At 46.2% G+C, this 21421-nt stretch overlaps 1 pseudogene across 1 annotated transcript; it reads right to left on the bottom strand.

Annotated features, from left to right (window-relative positions):
- Positions 1-15321: 15321 nt before the first annotated feature.
- Positions 15322-17031, bottom strand: LOC310791521 (NXPE family member 3 pseudogene; annotated as a pseudogene). Its single transcript has one exon. The product of its transcript is annotated as an NXPE family member 3 pseudogene (transcript).
- Positions 17032-21421: the final 4390 nt, after the last annotated feature.

Genomic DNA, 21421 nt, shown 5'->3' with positions numbered 1-21421 from the left:
CGCAACGCACTGCCCACTGTGGTTCTCGATCCAAGAGGACAGCCCCCCGCTGGGTCACGGGGCGCTGGCGCACGCATGGCCCCGGGACGGGCTCTATGCATTTCCCCCGATCCCCCTGATCTGATGGATCAGATCAGGGGAAGGTGTTGGACAGCGTGAGGGAACAGTGCTTACAGCTTATTTTAGTGGCCCCCTTTTGGCCCAAGCAGATATGGTTTGCGGACCTGATCTCCTTGGCGCAAGGTCCGCCCTGGGCGTTGCCAGTGCGGGCGGATCTTCTATCCCAGGCGGAAGGGGAGGTACTCCACCCCTCCCCCAGCAGGTGCAAGCTAGCAGCCTGGCTCCTGAACGGGACCATTTGCTAGCCCAGGGCTTGCCCGATAATGTGGTGTGCACTATTCAGAGTGCTAGGGCTGCTTCCACCCGCTCTCAGTACACGTACAAGTGGCGGGTCTTTTCGCGTTGGTGCACGGACAAAGGCGTGGATCCAGTGAACTGTGGTGTGCGGCCAGTTGTCTGTTTCCTTCAGAGCCTTCATGAGGCGGGCCAGTCCCCGCAGTCGCTTAAGGTGTACGTAGCCGCAATTTCTGCTTGCCACATGGGAATTGAGGTTAGCCCCGTGGGGGGGGGCTCCCTCTGGTCTCACGCTTCATGAAGGGAGCACGTAGGTTGCGCCCGCCGTCGCGGTGCATCTTTCCCAAATGGGACTTGGTTACGGTGCTGGACGGGCTTGCGGGTCATCCGTTCGAGCCCTTGGAAAGAGGGTTGGTGACCTGATTGCCCTCTCGGTGCAGCAGTCCTGTATGGTTTTCGCGGATGATCAACCTAAGAATATTAATGCCAGCTTTAGGTCTATGGTCATAGACTTGTCAGCATTCTCTCCCCCGCCGTTCAGTTCGGACGAGGAGTGACGTTTGCACATGCTGTGTCCCGTAAGGGCGCTCTCGGCCTACGTAGCCAGGACGCGCTCATTACGCACTTCAAACCAGTTGTTAGTCTGTTTCGGGCAGAGGGCCTAGGCCGGACCCCTTTCCAAGGATCGCTTATCACACTGGATAGTGGCAAAGGCATTGGAAGCACGGTGCGGTGGGCGCTGCAGCACCCCCTGGTGGCAAGAGATGTAAAAAAAAAATTTTTTTTTTTTTTTTTTTTTTTTTTTACAGTGCACCTGAACGCAACATGCAAAATACCCGCTGAATAAGTGTCCAAATGTTCATGTAATTCTGGCCAATACTCCACTTCTGTTATAACATTTCAGTCTGGAAGATATAATCTTTATGACTACCTTAAAAGGCTAAATGAATAGCTTAGAAAATGAATAGCACCGGGGGCCCATGGTACTATTAATCCGGCCCTGGATATATCGGAGGAATAGCAGGTAGGCTATCACTGTCCCTGAGTCCTGAGGGTAAATTGAGTAATGCTGCAGAGAAGAGGAGAAGACACTGAATAATGACATCACAACAGTATAATCCTAATGTTAATTTAAAATTTAATATTCCTCTAAATATGGCTAAAAGTCCAAAAAGGGTGGGAGAGAGAATGAGGATTCCAACACAGCAGTGGGAGCAAGTGGTGACATGGAGGTGAGTGAGAAAAGGTGACTGAATAATGACACAACAGTCTAATCTTAATATTAATATTCCTCTAATCTGGCGACAAAGTGGCCAAATTTTTTGCCGCCCAATGGGCGCCGTCAGCCGCCCCCCCCAATGTTGAATCGGTGGCAGCACCCCCTACCTAAAAGTACTTCCAACGCCCCTGGATAGTGGAGGCGATTGCTTTGGCATACTCTGCCGCGGGTAAGGTACCCCCGGAGGGTATCAAGGCGCATTCTACGCGGGGCGTTGCGACGTCTTCCGCATTATTGCACGGTGTATCGGTGGAGGACATGTGCGCTGCGGCCTCATGGTCTTCTCATCACACGTTTGTTAGGTACTACAGTCTTGACGTGTCCGGTTCGCGCTTCGCGCATGCGGTACTGTCAATGGCGAGAAGGTAGTGTCTTTGCCTCTCCAAATGCCACACGGTTGTGCATGGGCAAATCACCATGCGTCCGTTGTTCACCGAGGAGTGCTCCCGGCAGCAAGGGCGGTTGAATTTCGCACTAGAGTGAGAGCTTGAGTTTGAAACAAAGTAAAACGTTAGGGTTGTGCTACAACCCGGGTTTTATGAGTGAGAACGAGAGCTCTCACTACCCAGCCTTGCTGCGTTGATGTGTCGTTGCGCAGGCGGGCTGGAGCCCCGGGATCTGGGCGGACGTGACGTTGTCACGGGGAAAGGATTGTGGGTGGCCGCCTCAGTCCCAGGGTTACCACGCCACCTGTCGGTAGGTGGTTTGGTTTTATATAAAGATAATTTTTCGAGCAAAAATAATATTCTCCGAGTGGCTGCGTGCGCAGCGAGATGGCACTAGAGTGAGAGCTCTCGTTCTCACTCGTAAAACCCGGGTTGTAGCACAACCCTAACGTTCCCTCCCCATCTCCTCCCTTCCCTGTTCTCCCCGACATTCCATCCCCCTTTTCTCCCTTTCTCTCTGCCTTTCTCTATCATATGATTGTTCAATCTTGTTATTATTAGGGGTCCAAGCACGAAGTGCGTGGATCCCTATTGTATCTGTTCTGATTTTTTTTTTTATTCTTCTTCTCTGGTAAAACTGTATGTACAGCAGAAACTGTAATGCTCAGCGTAGCCAGACTGGGCACATAGATTGTAAATGTGCCTCACTACTCAGAAACATAAAATTACCCATATCGGCCAGATGGTGGCGCTATAACAGACCATTTCGCGTTATGGTCCATATCTTCTGAACCGTGAGGTGTAGAATCAAAATTCCACTTCGGCTGTATTCCCTGGATCAATACGCATCTATCCATATAGGCCACGCCCATTTGCGTGTGCCTAGATTTTCCGCCATTTTGAATTTGATCAAAAACCTACTTTTGCGAACTCCTCCTAGACCGTTTGGCCAAATCACACGGAAATTCTTCTGGGACATCTATGGACTAACCCGACCTAAAGTTATTAAAGGATTTTGTATACGTGAAACTGTTTTGAAATTATAAATGTCTAAACTTTTGTGTATTTACTTTTGTTCTTTTCCTGCCCTAAAAGTGTGTGGATCTCAGAAACCATACACGCCCCATCACCCAAACTTTCCACACAGGTTCACGACATCACCAACTACTCAGAGTACACCAATCCACCAGATGGTGGCGCTATAACAGCCAATTTCACAATTGTCGGTCCATAACTTCTGAACTGCGAGCTGTAGAATCAAAATTCCACATCTACTGGTTTCCCTGGAGCATCATGCATCTAACCTACTAGGCCACGCCCATTTATGTGTTGTAGATTTTCCGCCATTTTGAATTTGATCAAAAACCTACTTTTGCGAGCTCCTCCTAGACCGTTTGGCCAAATCACACAAAACTTTTTCTGGGTCATCTATGGACTACCCCGACCTAAGGTTATTAAAGGATTTTGGATACGTGAAACTGTTTTGAAATGATAAATCTCGAAACTTTTAATGAAACACACGCCAACACTAAATTGCCCACAACTCATTAACCGGTCAATTACAACTACTGCTGCTACTACTGCTACCACTCCCACTACTACCAACACTACTACTACTACTATTACTACTTCTGCTACTATTACTACTACTACTACTACTACTACTACTACTACTACTGGAAGTTGGAATGTAGCATTTTGGGTGGGGTTAATGTGTTTTGGGGTTCTGCATCTGCTGTAGCATAATACATAGTTGGTTTAGATGTCACACAGTAATGCCCGATCCACAAAGACTTGACACCCACGTTTGAATAAAAACAAGTTTATGCCATAATAAGGTTACATCAGTGCCTTGCCATTGCTGTGGAAGGATGGTGTAGGGGTAGAGTAGCAGACACCAAAGCTGGAGGTCCAGGGTTCAAACCACGGCCAGGTAACTGGTTTATTTTTTGAAAATGTAGAATAAAGGTTAATCTGGATATAATTATGTATAACGCTGCTGAATACACACTGTGTACATAGCAGAATAACTGAATATGCCTATTCATGGTAACGTCATATTTCGACGTCATCTTGACATTCCTGTGTAGATGTCTAAATGATCCCCAAATCGGCTGTGATTTGGCCTAGTCCTGGACGTCACTGAAAGATGATATCAGAACATCATCATGATGTAATTGTGTTTGCTGGGAGCCTTCTTTCAGATGAGAGAAGAAAAACATTCCAATACATTATTGTGTCTTCACATGTGAAAGGTCCAAAAAGAGAATTCAATCTGAATCGCCAATCGGCTAGCGTTTTCTCCAGCTGGTTGATGTGACGCAGCAGGAAGTAGAGCACGGACAGAGCCAGGAGGAGGAAGATGGCCGCATACTTGGGACACCACATTCTGACAAACAAAGAACAAATGACAGATTCCTAAGTGATCAAAAAACAATCAACATTCAAAACATCTACAGCAGGGTGTTGGAGAGAGATGCACTTATATTATGGACACGCATACACACACAGCTCTTCAATTATAGTAAAAGGTGTGACATCACTGATGACATCATTACTGATGCCATCACAATAACGGTATGTGTCCACCAGGGCGAGGGTTTTCACGTGTCCATTCATTGTGTATTGGAGACAGCCGTGCAATGCATTGTGGATTGCGAGCGGGGAGCGGAAATTGCTCCTTCCATAAAGAAGCGAGCCATCTGATCTTTTAAACGAACAGTTGTAAACCCAAAACAAAGGCACAGAGAGACACATCATGGCCTATTGTAGCCATCAAATGTGATCAGAAACACAATTCGCCAAGTGGTTTTCATATAGGAAGAGAAAGTTTAGAATTGGCTGCAATGTTTTTTCTACGCTTCAAACCGTGGAGGCCAGCAAACATCCCACAAGCATATGATTTTGTGGCAGTGGGGAGGGCGGGCATGAAAACACTCCCTGGTGGACATGTACCGTTGACATCAGTGATTTATGGCCTCATCGGTGATATGACATCACTATAGTGACCACCAGGCCGAGCTTTTGAGGACTGTATGACGTCATCAGTGAACTGGCCTCTTTCATTCTTTCTTTCTTTCTTTCTTTCTTTCTTTCTTTCGTGGGGACATACAGACACACAGAAAGACAGACACACAGAAAGATAGATAGACATACTTACAGATACTCTTAGGCCCCATTCAGACTGGCAGGCCAAATCCAATTTGTGAACTTTAAATTACCTATAATGATTCTATCCAGATTGGTTTCATGAATCTGAACAGCAACACATCTGTGTCACTTGTCCCAAACCACAGGTGTAGTGGGGCTGGGGCTGGGCGATAAATGTCAATTCATTTCTTGCTTATTCATTGGCTCTTTTTGCCTGATAAGTAATTACATAACCTGACTGCAAAATGTTCCGTCTCCTGTGACTATTCATGACTATATCGCCTAGCCAGAGTATATTCTATCTCTTCTGCTCTTCTCTTACCCCCTTCCCCTGCTCCCTCTCCACTAGTCAGGCGGCTTAGCAACTGGATGTGGACATTTCTGACAAAAGCACCAATTTTTTCTGACAAAAGCAAAACAAATTTTTACTTACACAGGACTCCATCGCTGTTCCATTTTTGATAGGATCCACCTCCAAAAACGTTGTTATGGTGGCCATCTTGGAATTTCAAAATCACGTCCTAACGAAACCTATTTCTTACAATATCTCAGCTTCTAAACCACTTAGGATCACAATTTCAGTGTCTACAGATACATTTTCAGGGCCAAAGAATACAATTTTAGTGATACAAATAGTGTCATATAAAAAAAAATCAAGTCAGATGGTTTTTAATGGGTTTAATGGACACAGTAGGTGGCTTAGCGCTAGATTTGAGATGGATGTGGACGTTTCTGGCAAAAGCACCAAATTGTCCACAAATTCTGCCCATAGCCATAGCTTGCCATTTTTGATAGGATCCACTTCCTGCAAATATATTATGGTGGCCATCTTGGATTTTCAAGGTGGCCATAATATAAAAACCTATATCTACATCTCAGCTTCTAAGCCACTTAGGCTCACAATTTTGGTGTCTAAACATACATTGTCAGGGTCAAGGAATGCAACTATACCATTTACTTGAATTTAACATAAATAATAAATTGTCCATACAAATCAGAAAAATAAGAACAAAACTGAATAATGTTAATGTATCACAGGCATTGAGAACACTGCATGGCCTGTTCAAAAAAAGGTTGAAGTTACTTTTCTGGCAAAAAGTACAAAGCCTTTATTTAGATGGATATTTCATTATGAATGAAACATAGGTGGTGCAGTTTAAAATATAGCTGGGACATAGCCAACACTCACATTTGCTTTTGTGAGCTGCAAGGGTCACTTACCCTCAAGAATAAAAACAGACTGCAGTGCATAGTCAAGGTGTGCAGCAAAATTGACAGCACTACCTTAAATGATCTTCCTAACCAGTGTTGGGAAGTAACGAGTTACTAGTTACTCGTTACTGTAATAATATTACTTTTTCCAAGTAACGAGTAGTGTAACGAATTACTATAGAATATAAGTAATAATATTACAGTTACTTCAAGATAAACGAGCTCGTTACGTTAGTCGTTACATCTTTTGTTGAGTCCATTCTGTGATGCCGCTGCGCTGCAAAACGACACGCAGTCGGCATTCACTGATCACAAGCACATGGCTTTAACGCTCCCAAAACAAGGTGACGTCACCGCAGAGCCCATTCAGAGCAGCAACAGGCAGGCAGGCAAGCACACCTGACACCTCCCTCTCTGTCCTGCTGAGCCGAGGAGGAAAATCCGTGGCTGCGGATATATTCCCATGACTTTGTTTTTGTCGGGAAGAAAGGTGACACGATTGAACATCAAAGTCAAATGTAAACGGTGTCCAGGACAGGTAGGCAACACTCTTTCCACTGTGAAAAACACGAGCTCAAACTTCCTAACGTTAACGTTACGAGACGAGAGGACAGCACAACAGAAACCGGAAAACTGTTCAAATACAGAGATAACGTAAAAACTCACAAGCTGGTGGACATCAAACATTGCTGTTATTATTGTCAGGTTAATGTTGCAGAGCTAACGTTATTTGTGACACAAATTTGTTAAGCAAAGATGTAGCCTATACGTATTGAGTTTGCATTGGCAGTGCATACTGCATTCTATAAAACAGAAGATAAAAGATTGCATCTTGTCAGTCATCACTTTGAGCCAGGTGTGCTCTTCATCAAGCATCTCTGTAGGAAGCTGTGCTCTGGCAAAGCGATTAGTTTAAATGGAACGGCACATAATAGACCTAGTTCACACATTCGCACCGCAAAGTCTGCATTTTGATGAGAAAAACGCTATGGGCCTTTTTCACAACGGCCATTTGTGTCTAGAAGACAGAGTATACACAGGTGCAACCAACTAACTAATTAAGGCTCCAGCACTGGAACACCTAAATGGACTGGAAGTTGGAAGCCCTAATTAACATCTTGGTGCACCTGTGTTACCTCCTGCCTTTTAGATACAAAATCGCTGCAGTGAAAAAGGCCTATTGCATTTGTGTGGAATGTAACGGAAAAGTAATATAACGAGTATCTAACGAATTACTTTTGGCATGGAGTAATAAGTAAAGTAATAATATTACTTTTGAAAATAGTAACGAGTAATATGTAATATATTACTTTTTTAGTAATGAGTGCCCAACACTGTTCCTAACCTATACAAGTATAGGTCCTTGAGGAAGGCCCACTCTATTTTGGCTGACCCTGTCCATCCCCTGTCCTCAGAGTTTAAGTTGCTCCCGTCTGGCCCTAGATAGAGTGTGCCAAGATGCAGGATCAATACATCTAAAAACTCATTTGTTCCTGCTGCTATGGGCTTTTTAAACAGCTGTAGCCTATGTAACTTTTGCCCTGTTTATTTATGTTGTTTGATGATTTGTTTGATTGTTTATGTTGATGTTACTGCTGGCTGTACCACAAATTGCCCCTAATAATGCAGATAACCTTGACCTTGATGGCATTGACATTATGATAAGTACGGGGCACGGTGGTGCTGTGGTAGAGCAGTCTCCTCACAGCTAGAAGGTCCTGGGTTCGATTCCTGCATGGGATCCTGTGGCCGCTGGCTTTCTGCTCAGGTGTTTGTAATCATCTTGTATTTATGGAAACTGTGTGCTGAGGCTGTTTGTGCCACTACACCTGGGTTACGTCCCAGCTACCATTGTAACCTGCACCAGCTATGTTTTTAAACGTTTCATCATGAAATAGCCATCTAAATAAAGGCTTTGTAATTTTTGCCAGAAGAGTACCTTGGACCCAACACAACATACATTAACAGTTAACAACATTAACAGTTATTATTTGTATGCACAATTTATTATTTATGTTAAATTAAAGTCTTAATTTTTTTTTTAAATGGTATAGTTTATTCCTTGACCTTGAAAATGTATGTTCAGATACCAAAATTGTGATCATAAGTGGCTTAGAAGCAGAGATATTGGTAGATGTAGTTTTTTTTACATTGCGGCCAAATAAAAAATCCAACATGGCCGGCATAATATATTTGCAGGAAGTGGATCCTATCAAAAATGGCAAACCATGGCCATGGGCAGGGGTGTTGGAAGTACTTTTAGGTAGGGGGTGCTGCCACCGATTCAACATTGGGGGGGACGGCTGACGGCGCCCATAGGGCGGCAAAAAATTTGGCCACTTTGTCGCCAGATTAGAGGAATATTAATATTAAGATTAGACTGTTGTGTCATTATTCAGTCACCTTTTCTCACTCACCTCCATGTCACCACTTGCTCCCACTGCTGTGTTGGAATCCTCATTCTCTCTCCCACCCTTTTTGGACTTTTAGCCATATTTAGAGGAATATTAAATTTTAAATTAACATTAGGATTATACTGTTGTGATGTCATTATTCAGTGTATTCTCCTCTTCTCTGCAGCATTACTCAATTTACCCTCAGGACTCAGGGACAGTGATAGCCTACCTGCTATTCCTCCGATATATCCAGGGCTGGATTAATAGTACCATGGACCCCCGGTGCTATTCATTTTCTAAGCTATTCATTTAGCCTTTTAAGGTAGTCATAAAGATTATATCTTCCAGACTGAAATGTTATAACAGAAGTGGAGTATTGGCCAGAATTACATGAACATTTGGACACTTATTCAGCGGGTATTTTGCATGTTGCGTTCAGGTGCACTGTAAAAAAAAAAAAAAAAAAAACATTTTTTTTTTTTTTTTTTTTTTTACATCTCTTGCCACCAGGGGGTGCTGCAGCGCCCACCGCACCGTGCTTCCAACGCCTTTGTGGGCATGCATTTGTGGACAATTTGGTGCTTGTCAGAAATGTCCACATCCATCTCAAATCAAGTGCGAAACCGCCTACTGTAATAATAATAATAATAATGCATTTATTTTATATAGCGCTTTTCAAGACTCAAAGACGCAGGCCAGGGACTGAAGCAGTCCAGGGACTCAAAGACACTGTGGCCCCTATCGTTGCATCGGCGCTGTTTCTAGGCCGAGCGCCTGGCGCAGCGCAAATCAGTGGGCGTGGACCAGCGCACTTGATATCGTCGTGCTGGCGCTACACGCAGCCTAAAGCATTACAACCACGCCTTTTAAGCGTAAAATTATGCACCGTCATGCTCATTGGATAACTGCAATAAACAAATCGCACGCTTGCCTTTTTAGCTCCAATTCCAGTGGTCCCGCAAAACCAGACGAAAGCCAAACGCTCTGCCCCCCCCCCCTCCCTTCATCCAGTCTGTCTGTCTCCATTATAGGCTATTATTCCATATTATTATGCTTCTCAAACCAATCTAACTGCAGTTTAAATACTGCAAGCATGTAAATACGCTACACTATAGCAAGATCAAAGTGAAAAGAATGTTCTAAAGGCATCAGCTAGAAAAATATAGCCTATCCCTATATGATGAGATTAATTTTATATTGGTGAAAGTTTGTCCAGAACGATATCGTTTTCTCTCCCCTGCTGCAGGTAGAATGATGCACATAAATATACCCTACATTATGTAAAGTCATTGCATAAATGTGTTTTTATTGTAAAACTAAATGTGAAGTAGGGCCAAGTTATTGGAGCGGACATCACGCAGCGCGTTCCGCTAACACTTATCTAAATGACGTTAAATCAACAAAGGATATATATAGGCCCAGGAGGACATATATGTTTCACTTAGGGTGGTGTTTTAATTTTGATGATTTATTTGGTCCAATATTGAAATGTTCTACAATTGCAGGCTGTGTTACCATTACACATTATTTTAGATCGACCTTTTATATCTATTTCGCCTCATTTGGTTGCTATTTAGTAGCGAAATGGAGTACCCAATTGCATGCTGGGACATTCACAGGCAGTCAGAGAGAGACAGTCGTATTGTGCCTGTCAGACTGCCTGCAGCCTCAAAGCGGTACACAGAGTTGTTTTACCCAGGCTGGACGCGTTGTCACACAGGCTTGTGACAGTAACTCAACGCGGAAGGATTTATTTCACAATAAACTGGTAAATGCACACCAATGCCTGCTCCTGTCAGTAGGAGAGAGGGAGAGAGTGACACAGAGAAGGGTGACAGAGGAGAGAGCCAGAGGGGAGGGAGAGAGCCAGAGGGGAGCGCTCCGCGCAACTGGCCCACTGAATAGGCCTGCTTTTCAAAGGCGCAAGGCGCTAAATTTACGGCAGGTCGGAAGATATCAGTAGGCCGGTATTTAGGCCGACACGCCCACTTTGGCCCATTCTGGGACTGCGCCACGCCCATTCGGCCTAAAGCGCATTTGGCAGCGTAAAGCCATATTGATATCGTCCCAAAACAGGCGCAAGGCACGTTTTTTTGCGTTTAAGGCCCGTTTTAGCGCCGAAGGCCTGTGGGAGAATAGGGGCCTGTGTCCACTAAAACCATCTGACTAGATTTTTTTTATCTGACACTATTTTTACCGCTAAAATTGTATTCCTTGGCCCTGAACATGTATGTGTAGACACTGAGATTGTGATCCTAAGTGGTTTAGAAGCTGGTATATTAGGTTTTGTTCTGACGTGATTTTGAAATTCCAAGATGGCCAATTTTTTTTTATCTGACACTATTTTTATTGCTAAAATTGTATTCCTTGGCCCTGAAAATGTATGTGTAGACACTGAAATTGCGATCTTAAGTGGTTTAGAAGCTGAGATATTGTAAGAAATAGGTTTCGTTAGGACGTGATTTTGAAATTCCAAGATGGCCGCCATAACAACGTTTTTGGAGGTGGATCCTATCAAAAATGGAACGGCGACGGAATTCTGAGTAAGTCATTTTTTTTTTGCTTTTGTCAGAACTGTCCACATCCAGCTCAAATCTAGCGTTAAGCCGCCTGACTATACACCTCCTCCCTTGCCCTGCTCTCTCCTCCCCCACATTCCCTGCTCCCCATGTCCTCCCTTTCCCTGCTCCCTCCTCCCCCACATCCCCCCTATCCCACCCCTACTCCCTCCCCACCTCCTCCCTTTCCCTGCTCTCTCCTCCCCCACTTTCCCTGTCCGCTCCCCACCTCCTCCCTTGCCCTGCTCTCTCCCCCACATCCCCCTTGCTCCCCCTCCTCCCTGTTGCTGCTCTCTCCTCTTTCCTCCTTCCCCTGCTCCTTCCCCACCTCCTCCCCATCCCTGCTCTCTCCTCCCCCACATTTCCCATTCCCTCCCCACCTCCTCCCTTTTCCTGCTCTCTCCTCCCCCACATTCCCCCTGCTCTCCCTCCCCTGCTCCCCCCCACCTCCTCCCTTTCCCTGCTCTCCCCTCCCCCATATTCCCATGTTCCCTCCCCATCTCCTCCCTTGTTCTCCCCGACATTCCATCCCCCTTTTCTCCCTTTCTCTCTGCCTTTCTCTATCATATGATTGTTCAATCTTGTTATTATTACTACTGTAATTGCTACTGTTGTGTCAGCTAGATTTAGCTAGACATATTTTCTGTGAAGTCCTCTGAGACATGCTTGTGAAGTAGGTCTATAAAATAGACTTGACTTGACTTGAGGTAGTTTCAAATGTGATTCCTGCTTTTGACTGATGTGTCTTCTTCAGTGCGGACGCGCTGATCACCCAAATCACATTTGAGAGTGTCTTTTGCAGGGGGCCGGGGCTTGGAAGATTAGACAGGCAGACACTGGCAGAAACACAGCGCACCTAGCAAACTTAGCTTATAATGGAGCTACTTCATACATAGAAACAAACATTTACTCACTGAAAATAAGAAAATATGTACTTTCTTCTTTATCAACATTTATTTTTCACAACCACCTCTCAGCGGCACCACGGCTCCTAGCTCGGGCTCCGTCAGTGAGTGGACAGGCAGCAGTGTCAAGCCAGCCAGAGTTAAATACACCACTTCTGGTCATAACTTTCCAAATAAAATCCCTGTCTGTCCCATGCTGCAGCTGCTACACTGCCAAATGTCGAGGAGTTTGGCACTGTGAGTTTTTTTAAACATTCATGTAAGCATTTTAGGGAATTTATTTAGTTGCCTCGTGTCTGGAGGCTCTGCATGTTCAGTGTTACACAGTACAGGACAGGGTATTCTTTTATTTTGAAGACTATAAATGGAAGTAGTAGTAGTAGTGTTCAGTGCCTATATTTGACGCTATGTGTGCCTCGGACGGGAAAATAAACCTGGCATCTGCCTTGCTCGGTTACATTATACAGGGGAAGTCTCGCTGAGAGCAATTCTGTCTTTTTCAGTAGCGCGATTGTTTGGATGGTGAGAGATGATGGCCATTTCTCATGATTCTGCGTTGGAAAACACCTTCAGCAGCTAGTTGTTTATTGACGCCTATGTCATTACCATCGTAACCCATGCAGATAGGCTGGATGCGTCTGGACACACAGATCCGACTTTAACACTTGCCCAAATCACATTTCAATCAGGAGATACTAGAGACCAGTGAATGAAAATAATATGTATTACAATAATGAATGAAGCATTACAGAAAATGTGATGAGCATTAGGTATTGGTAATAGTCTTTGGCATTTAGGCACCACAGGGAGATCTTGAGATAGAGCTGCATCAGCTATGAGCAGCAGCCAGATATATCCCCCTGTAGAGTGTAGATATGGTGGTGATAGGTGATGGTGATGCCTCTCTTTCTGAAACTGATGAGACTCTTCAGACTGAATAATCTGGTGGCTCTGCGAAAACTGGGTGGAGAAGGGGAGGTGGAGGCTACGAGACTGTCAGCAGCAACGTTGGGAGGCTGGATAGAAACAAGCATATTTAATCAGGCCCGTAGCTACCATTGAGGACACCGCGGTCATGACCTCGGTATTTTCCACACCTAAATTATTTTTTTTGAAAAATTGAAAAATAGCCCCGGTCCCCAGATCTATTAATCTGTCATTGATGTTTTAATGCGACAGTTGATCGGAAATGCAACAATTTGCTTCCTCTCTGTGTGCTAGAAGGAAGAGAGATAACTCACAACATTCAGATTTTGCATTGAGGCAAGATTGGGGCTAGACTTTGGGGACAGTTCTATTGAAGTGAATGGGTAAGTAACTCCCCTGTAAGTGATGTTTGTGTAGATGGGCCATTGTATTTAATTGAGCAGTATTCTGCCATGTGACCTGTATGCAGAATATAAATTACATCATATGGGGAGACATTTATTTTTTGTATCATTTTAAAGCAACAGCACAGTAGATATAATAGATATAATATTAGATATTAATCTAACATGATGTATGTAGTTCTTTATAGATCTAGCCTCTTCATTTTGCTCTCAAAGTGCACCAGATTGAAGCATTTTACTATAAAATGGACAAAATTTTCTATCCGGGGGGCCCTGGGCCCCCCACGCCGTGCTAAAATGACCTCGGTATTTCTCAAACCCTGGCTACGGGCCTGTATTTAATACGACAACAGCCATGTGATAGGCTTACGATGAGGGGTGAAAAGCAATGTTATAGGCTTACAATGGAGGTGTGTGGGGTGAGAGGTGATGTGACACTATGCTATTGGATAATAGGGACCAGGCGGCAAACAGCCGATTATTCAATTGAAGCCTGGAAGTTGACAGGCTATCTTGAGCATGTGAGCAGATTTGAAGGGGTGGAGAAATAAGGAGCGAACTGAGGAAGTGTAAAGTGCAGATTATAGTCTTCCTGACTGAACTTCCGTTAGAACTTCATTTGTGCCAGTGCGGACACTCCCAAATCAGATTTGGGAAACCAATCAAGATAATGACTTGCGAACCAAATCGGATTTGCCTGCAGTCTGAACAGGCCATATAGATGCATCGGCCCCTAGTGGGCAAGTTCAGCTCAGCACCAGCCCTTCAAGTGCTCAACATGTTGGTTGGTGGACACGCCCTCTAACTTTGCTGTTCCACTGTTACAGAGACCTTCACTGGTAACATATTCAGAATGCTAAAGTAGGGAAACAGCTTGTCAGTGAATGTGTGTGTGGTGTTGTGTTTGTGTGGGTTCGTATCAGGATCAGAGAATGACAGCTTTCAACTGTTCCAGTGCAGAATCTGACGCTCTAGAGCTTTTTTCAGCCAGTATATCAAAATATGTTTTCATACATCTGAGGCAGGGATGATATGTGTCAAGGAAGTGAGATCTTATTAAAACAAAACAACCTGCAAAACCCTTTTTTTAATCAAGCGGGAAATTCTTTTTTGTATGCATTTTGCTTTTTCAGCCACATGATGGCAGCAACAATGCACCAAACTAACCCTGTAGCAGGTATTTGACAGTTGACAGAGGTATGTGAGCCTTTGTCAGTGTCTTGCTCAATAGCAGTTGTTCCATACTGGGACCCAGGGCCTTGAGTTGGCTATATAGGGGTGTCCCAGGCAAAATCAGAAATACGTAAATATGATTTTTATCTTATTTTCTTTTATTTAACGAGGAGTGGAGTCTCATTGAGATTAAACATCTGTGTTTCAAAAGTGTTCTGGCAAAAACAGCAGCAGCATAAAGAAATGGTTGTGTAACCGTCGCCGAGTGAATCAGACTTAGAGGTGGGGGCATTTTTAAGGGGAAACTAGGAAGGAATGCTGTTCCCCCTCTCCTTCTCACCGTTCCCTCTCAATGTACTCTGGGAACTTTGTTCCCACACGTCGCCCCCATTTCCACCACTGGGTGTAACAAAGTTTAGCCTTCGGCTGGGACCACCAAATGAAGATTACTGCCACTGTACACATGCGATTTTAATACAACACAGGCAAGCATCTACTCAGGAGAGAACAATGAGAGTAACTCATGAAGCCATAAAGCTAAGTTCTAGTCCGAGGTGCTACAAGGCACGCAGCCATTTTACTGTGGACAAATGTAGGACAAGAGAACGTCGATCATGTTCTTGATGATGGGGGGCTGTGGGTGGAGGTTATGGGGCAGGTGGTGGGCAAGCACCATGTCCCACGCATCCACCAGGCGCACATCAAGGCCTTTGAACAGAGCTCTGAGCACCTTGTCTTGTTGCAGGGTGTACCAGGTGCTGCTGACCAGCACCCCGGTCAGAGAGTCCCAGTCCATGAGGTTCGCGGTCCGAATGACCACCAGCGTGTGGGGAGCTCTGTCCAGTAGGTGGCGCACCGCCCTGCGGACACCCTGCAGCCGACGGATGTAGACCTGGATGGGGAACGAGCTGAAGTGGGCCCAGATGCTGAAGACCACCACGGTACGGCGGCCTCCTTCCAGGCTGTCCAGCTCGTTAGCGACATAGCGCAGCTCGCTGATCCCAACCTTTTTGGATCGGACTGGGACGCCGTGCAGGCGCCATTTCACCATGATGTTACGCATGCTGTCGACGGCCATGAGCGGGCCGGACTCCTTTGTGGTGTGGAGGTCAACCTGCTTCAGGTCTGGCAGCACAGAGTTGAGGTGTTCAAACCACTGTCTGATGGTGGAGTCTCCATATAGGTGGACCACCTTGTCTCTCAGACACTCGCTGATGACAGCGGGGTTGTTGAACTGGCGAACTGTGGTGCCACTTAGGGCTCGCCACAAGCCCTGGTAGTAATATCCAGAAGGTTCAGGCTTCAAAATGCTGATCTGCCTCTCTGGGTGACCTTCCTCCTTTGGCAACACAGTGACATTGTCAGACCCCGAAGCATGAATGAAGACTTTCATGTTGACTTTTTTTTTGAAGAGTTTCTCCTCCTCAGCCATGAGGTACTGAGGTATCTGGTAGATGCTTCCTTTGTAGTGGCTGATCCTGTCATCGCAGCTCAGTTTCTTGGGCTTGTAGCAGAACCACGGCTCCCCCGTGTGCAGGTCGGTGTAATTGCACAGCGGCTCCTGGTTGGAAGGCAAGCAGACATTACAAACCGTGGTTTCTTGGAGCAATCTTGACCTGAAGATGCTCTGGAAGAAGACCCGGTGTGGGTGGTCCCTGGTCAGCCTGCGCAACACTGTGACGGCCTCACTGGGGTGTTCCAGGGTAACCTCGATACGCGCTGGCCCCTCCCACAGTAAGGGGAACACGGCAGTGTATGAGCCATTCAGGTGGTCCGTCACTCGCCCGGCCACGCCCGCGCTGTGCACCGCGTCATGTAGACGGGTAACCAGGACGTCTCCCCCGAAGCTCTTGGGACACCCACGGGCATCCCGCATCAGGATCTCAGCCTCCAGGTGATCGCCCACATGCCGCTTCCCCCCACCCCTCACTGGCAGGATGGTGAAGGTGCTGTGGGAGGGGTCACTGACCCGTTTCAGGGAAACAGGCACAGACAGAGGTGGAGTTTCAGGCCAAGCGATGGAATCCAATAAGAGGCGCTCCTCCAGAACATCCTCAGGCGCACGACGCTGGGAGCTGCAGTAGTCAAGCTTGTGGGGCGGGGTGGGGGGGTGGGGCGGGACGGGCAACAGGTTGAGTTGCAAGTCGCTGTCCTCTGCTGAACAGCTGATGCTGTCGTATCGCCAATCGGCTAGCGTTTTCTCCAGCTGGTTGATGTGACGCAGCAGGAAGTAGAGCACGGACAGAGCCAGGAGGAGGAAGATGGCCGCATACTTGGGACACCACATTCTGACAAACAAAGAACAAATGACAGATTCCTAAGTTATCAAAAAACAATCAACATTCAAAACATCTACAGCAGGGTGTTGGAGACAGATGCACTTATATTAAGACTGCAGCAAGTTTGATTTAATCAAGTAAGCACAGCCCCTACTCATTCACAAAGCCACGATAAAACAAAAGGCCCCTTTTGTGACTCCCTGATCCAAGCCTCAAGCCTGGCTGGAAACCCCAGGGGCTCCAGCCAGCCCAACCCTGCCTCTCTCTGACCCCTAGCTAAAGTCGACTTCAATGTCCTCTCAATAGCCCTTTTCCCACATGCGCTTTGTACCGCTAAATGACCGGAACGTGGTCTAATGCCTGCATGTGAGAAAGGCGCCGTGCCGGTATAAGCGCGACCCCGTCGTCGCGGAGATTTCACCACTTTCCAGCCTGTCAGAAGAGCGGTATGCGCTTTAGCGGATACTAGTGAGAAACGGGTGCAGTCATTTTCCGCGACACTCTCATGGGCGAGGAGTAGCCTACACACGTTGCTTAATGTTCCAGCGGACATAATCTAATCATTCGCGCACGCGCACATTAAAGCAAACTGGCGAAATGATCTTGTGATAATAAGAGCAGTAGCCTATGTCAGCTTCATGTGTGGGTGTGCTGTGCTGATTTTCCCCTCTCCTCTCTGCTCGCTCTCTGGCCACAGTCCGTCCTCCTCCTTCAGTCACAGCCCGACAGGGACTAAGCAAATGCACATAGCGAAATGTGGAAGTATTTTGCTTACGTTGCCGACAGCGAAGGCAAGCCCGGACACATCAAACGAAGCCAGTCTGTAAAAAGTGCTTCAACGCGAGGCAGGTGAACGGATGAACAAGCAAACTTATTTCACCATTCGGAGTTTTGCCGACATGTCACTCCCCACTCGCTCTGCAGTGCCGCCCCCCCCCCCCCCCCCCCCCCCCCCCCACATACAGGCAATTTCGCTGCTAGATTCCGACATGCCAGAGGAGAGGTGTGAAGGGAAATGTCCGATATTGACTTACAGGTAATTTTCCGGTACGCATGTGGGAAAACGGCTAATGTAACATCTGGGTGCAACCAAATGACCGACAGACCTCTACTGTGACAGACCACAGTGCCGTGAGGATGACGCAGCCCCCAAACTAACGGTTGTATGGGCTGGACCTATTTCAAATCTAACATATCTTATTGGCAGAAAAAGCAACCCTCATTTAAATATTGCCCTTTCCTCAAAGCTGGCAAGACAGGAAAAGCCAGTTCTTAGCCGGCCACTGAAGCATGTGCTGACTCGAGCACGCCCACACCCTTTTTTCTGCTCCACCAGGGATAAGAGGGGGGCGCTAGGGAATGAGGCTGGTCCCCCAGCTCCCTTCTGCATGAACCGAGCCTGCATCTAAGTTGTTGACTTTCTTTTATTTCAGTTTATTTAATTTAGTTTTGTTGGTTTTATTTTGTTTCAGTTTATTTTGTGTCGACACACTTCTCCTCCACGGCACAGAGGGAGAAGTTTGCTTCAGCAGTCGGTTCCCACCTATAAGATGTCTTCCTAGAGCGCGCCTCACCTTCCCCACAACTTGGGGATTTGGACACATCGTCAGAGAAGAATGCACTTTCACACCGGCTCATCAACAGGAGCGAGCCGACCTGCTTAGATGAACCCGCTCCTCGGCCTGCTCCAGAGAGCAGGCAAGCAACAGCAGATCTATGTCGCCTCCCTACACTGTCCTGAGACAGCGTAGCGCATCACCCAAACTGACCGGAGCCAGCCTCGCCTGATAAGCTACACGGACTCAGGACAACCAAGACACCGACCCACAGGCACGTGAAGACGGCCACGAAGCGACCATCTCCTCTCCTACCCAAAAGGAAACCGGTTTCTTTGGTGTCCTTTTGGGTAGGAGAGGAGACGGTCGCTTCGTGGCCATCTCCTCTCCTACCCAAAAGGACACCAAAGAAACCGGTTCTGTTTATCAAAGCAGAATTACAGTAAGGGCTCTTATCGTTTTTCTGGGCAGAGCAAAGTTAAATACATTTACATGTATGTGCTATGCTTAATGAAATGGTGCTGTATATTGTGGATCTATTATGAACAAACAAGTTGTTCCATTGTACTTGTAACTCGTAGACACTCACGGAAATCTTGGCATTTTCTGGGAAACGGAAGGTCAGATCACAATGCCATTAATAATAATAATAATAATAATACATTTTATTTATAAGCGCCTTTCTGGACACCCAAGGTCACTTTACAAGGTAAAAACAAGTGCAATAAACAACAATAGAGGCAACGCAACACAAATACAATAAACAACAGATAAAAGTTATCAATATGAAATGGGGGGAAGCAATCACAGTGAGTTGGCTCTCTTGAACAGGTGAGTTTTGAAGCTGGATTTGAAAAGAGGAAGAAAGTCGATGTTACGGATGTCAGGTGGGAGTGAGTTCCAGAGTTGAGGAGCAGAGCGGCTGAAAGCTCTGCTCCCCATGGTGCTGAGACGGGCGGAGGGCACAGTAAGGTGAATGGAGGAGGAAGATCTGAGGGAGTGAGTTGGGTGAGACAGTATGGAGGAGATCAGACACATAAGAGGTTGTGAATGGCCTTGAATGCATACAGGAGGATCTTGAATTGAATTCTGAATCTGACCGGGAGCCAATGGAGTTGCTGAAAGACGGGGGTGATGTGATGAAATGAGGGGGTTCTGGAGATGATGCGAGCAGCTGAGTTCTGGACCAGTTGAAACTTATGGAGGGACTTGTGAGGGAGACCGAAGAGGAGGGAATTACAATAATAAATACGGGAGGTGACGAGGCTGTGAACAAGGATAGAGGTGGTGTGGGGGGTGAGGGAGGGACGGAGACGATTGATGTTGCGTAGGTGGAAATATGCAGACCGGGTGACATTATTGATGTGAGATAGAAATGATAGTGAGCTGTCGAGGATGAGATCCAGACTCTTAACCTGAGGGGAGGGGGAGACTCTTTACTTTGGATAATGTAGATTTAGTGCCAATGAGGAGGATTTCCATTTTATCGCTGTTTAATTTTAGGAAGTTTGAGGTGAACCTGGATTTTATTTCAGATAAGCAGTTGGTGAGGGAAGAGGGTGAGAGTGAGGAGTTTGGTTTGGTGGATAGGTAGAGCTGGGTGTCATCCGCAAAGCAGTGGAAGTGGATATTGAATTTGCGGAAAATATTGCAGAGGGGAAGGAGGTAGGTAATGAAGAGAAAGGGGCCCAGGACAGAACCCTGGGGCACACCAGAAGTTACAGGGGAGGGCTGGGATGTGAAGGATTTGAGTTGGATGAACTAGGTGCGACCTGAGAGATATGAGTGAAACCAATCTATCTAGTGGGGTGTGAGTGATGCCATTGGAATATGATCTACTGAGGAGGATGGAGTGAGAAATAGTGTCGAAGGCCTAAAGGATTCCATGTATTTTTTCACCCCAAATCCAACACCGCCATCCATGTGTCTCTATGAGTTACGGTTGCGGAGATACGTCGACCCTGCCTGCAGGACTACAGGAGAGAGATAGAGGACAGCGGAGGGTTGGGGGTTCCAAGTTACTGACCAAACACTTTCAGTGATTGCTGAAACGACACCCCGGACGGTGTCATTCAACTTCATGACTGAAGATGAGTCGGAAGCAACCACATCCTTCAACTCGAATGACCACACCCAATGGCACAAAGACAAGCAACCGACCAGAAAAGCCCAAAAAACAAGAAGAGTACGAGAAGAGGGCGCAAGAAACCTGCCCCGCTATTACTACACGCAGAGTCGCAGCAAACAGAGACAGTGATCAATTTGACAGGCATCCCTCTCTCGGACACTCACACTATGGTTTTGTCTAAAGGACTCACTTTTGCTCCTACATGTCATTCCAACAGCTTTGATGTAAAAGTTGATCTTTTTCGTTTTTAGCTAAATCTACATCTTAAAGCATGGTATAAACTGAATCCTTCCCCGGTGTATAACGTTGCCCCCTCTCCTTCAGCTCAGAAGAGCCACACCCCTTTCAAGCCTAAATCGCGTTTCTGCCCCATTGTACAGAATACGACTTTGAATACCTTCGAGAAGAAAGTCAACTATGAGGTACAGAAACTTATGTCAAAGGATAATCCTCAGTATAGGCATAATTTGACCCTGGCTGAACGGCACGCTATCAAAGATCTGTCAGATAACAAAAACATTGTGTAGACGGCGGACAAAGGAGGAGCGGTGGTTGTTTGGGGTTATGAACAATACACTAACAAGGCCTTTCGACAACTACGGGACACAAACTTTTATATCCCCCTGACTAACAATCCTACTGTTACTTAGACACAGGAACTCCACGATCTGCTGTCCAAGGCCAAAGATGACAATTTGATCTCTGAGCTGGAGT

Source organism: Poromitra crassiceps (assembly GCF_964638095.1).
Source record: "Poromitra crassiceps genome assembly, chromosome: 2".
NCBI lineage: Eukaryota > Metazoa > Chordata > Actinopteri > Beryciformes > Melamphaidae > Poromitra > Poromitra crassiceps.
Note: the sequence above shows the minus strand (reverse complement) of the source record. Positions and strands in the feature narration are given on the sequence as shown.